Source organism: Dermacentor andersoni, chromosome 2, assembly GCF_023375885.2.
Source record: "Dermacentor andersoni chromosome 2, qqDerAnde1_hic_scaffold, whole genome shotgun sequence".
Taxonomy (NCBI): Eukaryota; Metazoa; Arthropoda; class Arachnida; order Ixodida; family Ixodidae; genus Dermacentor; species Dermacentor andersoni.
In genome coordinates this window covers 70,133,496-70,141,550 of record NC_092815.1, presented here as the reverse complement: position 1 = coordinate 70,141,550, position 8,055 = coordinate 70,133,496, and the positions used below count along the sequence as shown (strand labels likewise).

General features: G+C 42.0%; 1 long non-coding RNA gene across 1 annotated transcript; it reads left to right on the top strand.

Annotated features, from left to right (window-relative positions):
* The first annotated feature begins 3,538 nt into the window (after window positions 1–3,538).
* On the top strand, window positions 3,539–5,534 carry LOC140215929 (uncharacterized). The gene is made up of 2 exons (XR_011892521.1): window positions 3,539–4,396; window positions 5,404–5,534. It is a non-coding gene; the product is annotated as an uncharacterized lncRNA (long non-coding RNA).
* The last annotated feature ends 2,521 nt before the right edge of the window (window positions 5,535–8,055 follow it).

Sequence of the window (8,055 nt, the reverse complement as noted above, 5' to 3'; positions counted from 1 at the left end):
ACTCACCGACTACAATTCTTAAACTGCAATGCGTGTCCTAAGTAATTTATTAGGAAGATCATTAGTGAACTTTTGTTAATTAGCTGAATATGTGTTTTGATCTGTCGCGCTAGTAATTTCCTCCTCTTCGAGTACTAGATCTCAATGAAAAGAATCATGCTATCTGCACCAGTCGATTTTTTAAAAAATCCAGAAAGCTTAAATATGATTACGTATATCAATATCTTATTCTTCGTCCCGCTAACTAGACCCAATCACATCGCGCGGTTGTAATCTTCCGACAACTAACAATGTTTACGGACAGCGTCTACTGCAATTTATTGGAGTGAAAGTCTGGAACAAGATACCACGTCACGTGAAAGAAGCAAATGTTCAAGTGCACTTAAATATACCAGCTCCAGAAAAATCGTTAAACATAGCGTTAAACGATAGCACACATTCTTCCCTTGTCCTCGGTTACATTTCATTTCATTTTTTAGATATTTGTATCCCTTGTAAGTGTCATTATCGTCTATATTTATTTTATTATATTGCAGTCGCAGTGTATAGCATTATGCTGTAGGTTACGTTAATTGTATCATCATGGGCATTTGCTGATTTCCTCTTATGTAGCTTATAGTGTTCACACTTCATGCTTATTCGTATTTATTTCTTTTCTCAGTATAAATTGATTTCTTATGTACTGTTTGCTTTGTAAACATAATTTGTTACCTGTACTTCCTACTAGCCTATAGTTATGGGAATAATCAGTGCTGCCTAGTTTTATGTGTTGTCATCAAAAGAAAGAAAGAAAGAAAGAAATCGTGAGAACATTATCAACAAACGGTACGCTGCAAACCCTCTCCTCCGGTCACGTGATCGGTGAGGGAAGAAAAAATAAGTTCTGGTGAAAATTGCATCGTTTGTAGCATCTGGTCACACCTGTTTAAAAGGAACTAGATTATATGAACAAAGATAATTCTTAGACTGAACTACATCGGTAGGTTACACTCCCGTAATTGGAAAAAGAAAAAGAAGAGAGGTTCGTATAACGATAAGTGGAGACTCGTGTAAGCCTGAAATGACGCTAAACCAAGAGACCACCTTGATATTTTCTCACCACGCAATTATGCGTGACGTCACTGACTACGACATCATCCGCTGTGGTCTAGCTATTTGTTTATCGATGAATTCTAATCGAAAATATGAACAACAGCAAAAACAGAAGAAAAAAGCGTTCAAGTTCTGGTGAAGAAAGAGAGATCAATGAAATGTGAAACCTGGGGACATTAACCGGAAGATAGTTATCCAATTTGCTACCCTGCACTGGGGAAGGGGATACAGAAACGCCCGCAGATAAAATAACACGGGCATGTCAAGAGTCGTTCAACTTAGGTCGCTTTGGCTGGAGTAACTTTGGTAACGCCTTCGTCGCTTTCTGGTGTCTAAATTAAATTCTGGAGTATTACGTTCCAAAACCACAAAATGATTATGATGCACGCCGAAGTGGATCATTATGGATTGATGTCGATCACCTGTGGTCCTTTATCGTGCACCTAAATCACAGGCGCTTTCGCATTTCGCCCCCATCGAAATGCGGCCGCCGTGGCCGAGATGCGATCCAGTGACGTCGTGCTCAGCAGCGCGACTAAGCCACCTTCTGCCGTGAAGACCGTATGAGCCGGTATATTTAGCATTCCCTACAGTTAAACAAAGTTAAAGTACGCAAAAAATATATTGTAAATATTCATGATGCTATACCCTGACGTAATCGAAACCTTGACTTGGGCACGATATCTAAAAAAGAGGAAGAAACGAAAATTGACCCGTTGTCTAGAATGCTAAAATTAAAATCGACTTTTCATTTTTTCCCCCTCCTAAGTAAATGCAAATAGAACTTTGCAATACTTACATATACATAACTGATATAGTGCTTTCATGTGGCGGACTTTTAAGTTCACGCGTTGAAGTTCGAGCGAGTTGATAGTAACAATACTGAAAAAAGCTGATAGTAACAATACTAATAATAAAAGAATAAATAAAGAAGGATGATAACGATGGTAATCATAATAAATATTAGGATATCTTCATTCTTTATTAGATGTCAAGCATGGGAGTCGTGGCCAAAGAAAGGGCCACTATCGCAACATTTCAGCTAGGAAAAACAGGAACCAAAAAGAAAGAATAACACTACTGAACGCTGTCAAATGTATATAACTAAGTAATAAAGCACTAAAAAAGCACATGCTACATGGATAATAGAGAAAAAAGTTATTATTATTATTATTATTATTATTATTATTATTATTATTATTATTATTATTATTATTTTTATTATTATTATTATTATTATTTTTATTATTATTATTATTATTATTATTATTATTATTATTATTATTATTATTATTATTATTATTATTATTATTATTATTATTATTATCTTTTCGTGTGTCATCGTTTCATGCATTGTTAAACTGCCATTCCCTTCCTTTTCCTTTTTATATTTACATTGCGCTTTGTTTTATCTATTCTCTTCCTTTCACAATTTTTTTCATTGCCTCTTTTAATTGTTTCCCTGCAGTGTTCTTTTCTTTTTTTTTGCTTTTGATTTTAATGTATGCGTGCGCCAACACTCAGACCTTAGGGCTAGCTGTTACTGGGCACGTTAAATAAACACAATTTATTTATTTATTTATTTATTTATTTATTTATTTATTTATTTATTTATTTATTTATTTATTTATTTATTTATTTATTTATTTATTCGAAAGCGTATATAGCACGCACTCAAATGCCACCGGAAGGAGCCCAACGCTTGCCTACCCTTCAGCAACGAAGGGACAGAAACATAGAAATGGAAGAAAGGAAGAAGGAGCGGAAAGAGGAAAGAAAGAGCAAGATGACGCAAGGAAACGCAAGCAAGGCAGGTGACGATTATTGTTGTGAGACAAATATACACGCCAACGGGCGTACATTTATTTAAGAGTGTACGTCATTTTCTTACGGAGTACGTCACCACCCTACACTCTTAAACAAACGTGCACCCTTTGGCGTGTATATTTGTCCCACAACAATAATCGTCACCTGTCGTGCTTGCGTTTCCTTCCTTGAAAACGCTGCGCCCGCTACTTTCCTGTCGAGAATGCTCGGTCGTTCTGATAACGCGCAATGCCGTTCGTGACTTAGAAGTACCGGGCTCGCAGCATTAAAGAAAGGATATGCGGCCAAGACAGATGACAATATATTGTGGTGCGGCAAGACACGACCCAAAAGGTGTAATTTTGTTTAAGAGTGTATTGTCACGTATTGTCACACAGTGACAAAAACTGTGTAACACGAGGCCAACTCTTTATCGGGCGAACTTTCTCCCCCAAAAGCAAGCGACACTCAAAGCACAACGATAGCGGCGAGCACAGCCGGCGATCGCCGAAAATCTGACCTGCGCGGGTCAAGCGCATTGGATTTCGTGCACGACTCGTCGAGCGCTCCGGCGCAATCGCGTGCCTTCCAGAAAGTACAACAGAATTCGCGTCGCGCGTGCAATCTGATTACACAGGCTTCGGCGAAAACATGCACAACAGATAGAGCCAATGATAACATCCGGGTAAGTTCCAGATCATGCGGGCGCGCCTCGCGCTGAGCGATATAACTTGTTAGCGGGCGATAATAATAATAATTATGGGGTTTTATGTGCCAAAACCACTTTCCGATTATGAGGCACGCCGTAGTGGAGGGCTCCGGAAATTTCGACCACCTGGGGTTCTTTAACGTGCACCTAATTCTAAGTACACGGGTGTTTTTCGCATTTCGCCCACATCGAAATGCGGCCGCCGTGGCCGGGATTCGATCCCGCGACCTCGTGCTCAGCAGCCCAACACCATAGCCACTGAGCAACCACGGCGGGTCTTAGCGGGCGAAATGCAGTACCCGGAAGAAAGATAAATAAGTACACTTGTCTATGACCCCTGATAGAAAAACAAATTCAACAATAGGGGACACTCGGCGAAAACTGCCAACAGGAAACACGTCACGGCTACCGTTAATCCCATCCGTTAGTTGATGCGAGCATCGCAAAAAAAAAAAAAAAAGTGTGAAATGAACATAGAGACAGCGTGTTATTTTTGCGTATTTTTTATTCTTTCCTGCTAAAACTAAAAAGCTTTGCGCATAAATGAACTTTGCGACTTATTTTTCTTGCGTTACCTAGCAACAAGCTATCGGCACGCAAGGCGCGGCAGAATCACGCGTCATGCGCCAGACACGCCACCAAAGCCAGTGAGGCCGGTTGCGCATGTGAAGTTCGCCTGTTCGGCGACCCGTCTCTTTCGAACGTAGCGTGTTTGTTGGACTCCCGGCGTATTCTTACGTTCCTTCTGCATTTCGACATGGCACCACTGCACTATTGGAATACAACAAGGTGAGAAGTTTTGTTTGACAGTCTGCGACGCGATTCAAGCAGTTTTCGCTTTTACGACACGTAACCGAGCCATGTGACGCAGTTAGCGAAAAACAGCTCGGCCGTCCTGGCATAGTTAATTTGAGTTAATGACTCGTACTGGCAGATGTTTGCGACGCTTTCTATGAGCCCTAACATTATTGTAACTTATTTCGGTAGTTTTATGGCACGCTCGCCGCACCCGGCTTTGTGACGCAGTTAGCGAAAAGCAACTCGGCCGTGTGACGCAGTTTCGCGTGTACTGAATGTTACCGGGACAAGTTCTGGCGCTTTATCTGGCCCACAACATTATTGTAACTAATTTCGTTACTTTTTCGTGTGCTTTTCATGTACAGTGGCCGCGCCCGGCGTTGTGACGCAGTTAGCAAAAAAGCAAGCCGGCCGTGGTGACAGTTTGGCGTGTACTGAATCGTAGTGAGACAAGTTTGTGACGCTTTCTATGGCCCCGCAATATATACCTTGTTTCGGTACTCACGCTTGTCGAAGGCGCGACGAGCGATTGCCAAGAGTGATAGCACTGGAGTGTGTTGCTTGCGCCGGCAGAACGCGCAAATGATAACGCCGAAGAGCTCAAAAACCAAGAACTCGAAAATTTTGTCTTCTGAACGACTGAAAACAGGCTTTGCACCCACGCATTTCTCTTGAGTGCTAGTAGAAGACATACTGCGAGCGTGCGTTGTGGCCACCTCTGTGTATGTAGCGTGCTATCGCGTCGACTGAGGCCAAGTTGTTTTGGAAACGCGCAGTCGTCCGTGCACTTGCTCTTAAAATGCAGGAAATAGTTTCCTGGAATGGGGGAATGCTTATAGATGAGATGTTTTCTTCATAACTTATAGTACGGCTTGTAATGAGTCGGGTATTTTCGACGCATTGTATGTAAAAGCGAACTGTTTTTGTTTGTAGTGTAGCCGATTCACCACTTACCAAATACCAACATGGCACATGCTTGTAATTTACTTTTTTTTCAGCTGATGCCGTCCAGTGGAGCTTCGTACGGGAACTACTGCTGCTTACCTGGTGCCACAACGTTGGATGAACGCACAAAAAAACCCTAAACGAGCATTTACATAAGGCTAAATAAACCATTCCTCATTTATAAGGCGTTTTGCGTCTACTTTATGAAATTGCACGTGGCACAGATTCGATGGAGGCTTGTAAAGATAAATTAGATAAATGATTCCGCACTAAAACCGCACGCGTATGGGCAGCAGAAAAAAAAAAGGAGCCGAGTACGGCTACCGTTCAAAACGCGCGCGCCCAAAACCGAAACCGGGAACAGTTAATCCCATCCGCTTGGTGCGCTACATTCGGCCTCTGGGCTCTATGGGTGTGTCCGCTCTGGTTGAATGTCTTTCTCTATAGTCCCCTAACCGTCATTGAAAACATTGAACATTTCAGGGAAAAAAAGTTCTTTTTTTTTTCGACCAGGATAAAATTGAAGAAAAAAAAACATGAGCAGAGCTTCCCCGCATAATTCGTCTGTTGCGATGCGACTCCTTTCGCCGTTAAGGTCAAAAGGAGCTTGGGAGCCTACGAAGCACCTGGATCCATCCACGTGGGGGCTAGGACTTTGCCTCAACCCACCCTCCAGTTCCCTCACCTGTCGCGTACTGCAGATTCCCCTTTGTTCTGCGGCATGTGAAAGAAACTGGCCCGAGTTTGGAAGTGTGCACACCAAGCTACGCAACAGGCTCGCAGGATATCGCGTGCAAGAACTTGTGTACGTGCACTCGAATCTCAATGCCCGGAAGGCTTCGTCCGCTGTTCAGTGAAGCGTTGACGCGTCAGGCGGGAATGAATCGGACGCAGATTGATACAAATGTCGGCCTTGATGCTCCGATGCGAAATCAATGCCTTGACGTGAAATTGTGCCTTGATTTTGAACCCGGAAGTTCTGATGGGATATGTGTAATGCAACAATCTAACAATTATATTCTTTTCAATGTTACAGAACTAAATGTGTCGGGTTTTTCATACCTCTGTGCGCAATCGTCTTGTTTTTTTGTTTGTTTCATTTTTCCGTACTCTTTCTAAAAAAAGAAGCATGAAAGAAACCAGTTCGTTTCACACCCCTCAAAATTTCATGAAATTTTACATATCTGTCTACAACACAAACAATAATATATGGATAACCCATTCAGGTCTCTGAAAACGCCGAACTTTGATTCACTGTTTCTATCTCTTGTTGTGCCGCGCTATTTCTGGAACGACAATTTTCGCGTACCATCTATAAATCACGTGATTCTACGCAATCCCTCCAGGTATGCTGTTCCTCGAACAAGAATTAATTGTGGCAAAGGGAAAAGACATAATATTCCGACTTTGTTTACTGAACTTCCCGCTTCAGTATACTGGACCCCCAGGTGGTCCCAAGGTGGTCGAAGGATCCCCAGGTGGTCGAAATTTCCAGAGTCCTCCACTATGGCGTGCCTCATAATCAGGAAGTGGTTTTTGGCACGTTAAACCCCATAATTTAATTTTTAATCCCTCGGAAGGCTTCGGCAGACCTGGCAAGAAATACATGTACCTAAGAACTCCCAGCAGAGGACATTATTATTATTATTATTATTAATTTACCGTCACTTTCTTTCGTCACATGAGAGAAAACTGGATCAAAGCTCGTTGAAAACTTCCGACAGCTCCACGAGTCGAAATTGCTCCCGAAGCTCTACTTCAATGACAGTTTAGCCGAGGCGAATTGGCATCTGTTCTGGCTTGCTAGCGCCGCAGGCAAGCAACACAAGTAGAAGTTCGTTTGTGTGAGAGAAGGCAAAATCTTCGGAAAGAAGGACAAATACTCTTCACTCATTCGTATTAGCAATGAAATGGATGATGAAAAAATCCATTGACTACGACTCCCTTCATTTTACTTGATTTTCCCAACTTTCGAACTTTTAAGGACAGCTCCGGTCCGAATTCTGAATTAGACTTTACTTTGATCAATATAAATATTCGCAGTCTACGTAAATAATGGGATAAGTTTAGAAATATTTCAGATGATGTAACAAATTTTCTAGGTGTATTTGTGCTAACCGAAATAAGTATTCCCGTATCCAGTGCACAGTTCTTTGAAGTAAAAGGTTACAGTGCAGAATTTGTGACTCGTTCGCACCGTCGGAGGGGGTGCGAAATACACAATATCATGCATTGATGTAGATTTCACTCATGCGGAAGGCCTGTGTTTAAATGTAAGCTTCTTTCACACTACTTTTACTTTGTCAACGATCTACCGGCCTCCTGCGAACAATGTCAGTCGCTTCGTACTAGAATTAGAAACTATCTTGAAGCAGTTCAGTTATGACGAGGTGTTTTCCCTCACAGGTGAATTAAATGCTGACATATTATGCTTATGCGAAACTCAAGTGTCGGATTACTGATCTGCCCTTTCTGCTTTTGGCCTAGAAAGCACGATCACCACCTTCACACGTGAAGGAGTTGTGAATGGCCGAACAACGCATTCTTGCTTAGACTGTATACCGCTGCTGTAGGGGTCATGACCTGCTGTACGGGTCATGATCTGCATTGATACGTGATCACGCAGCGCTTAGCACACTACTACTTCATTGCCTGTCGTTTTAGCTTGAGGCGCCTTTTCAGCACACTTCGCGGTTGAAAAGTAA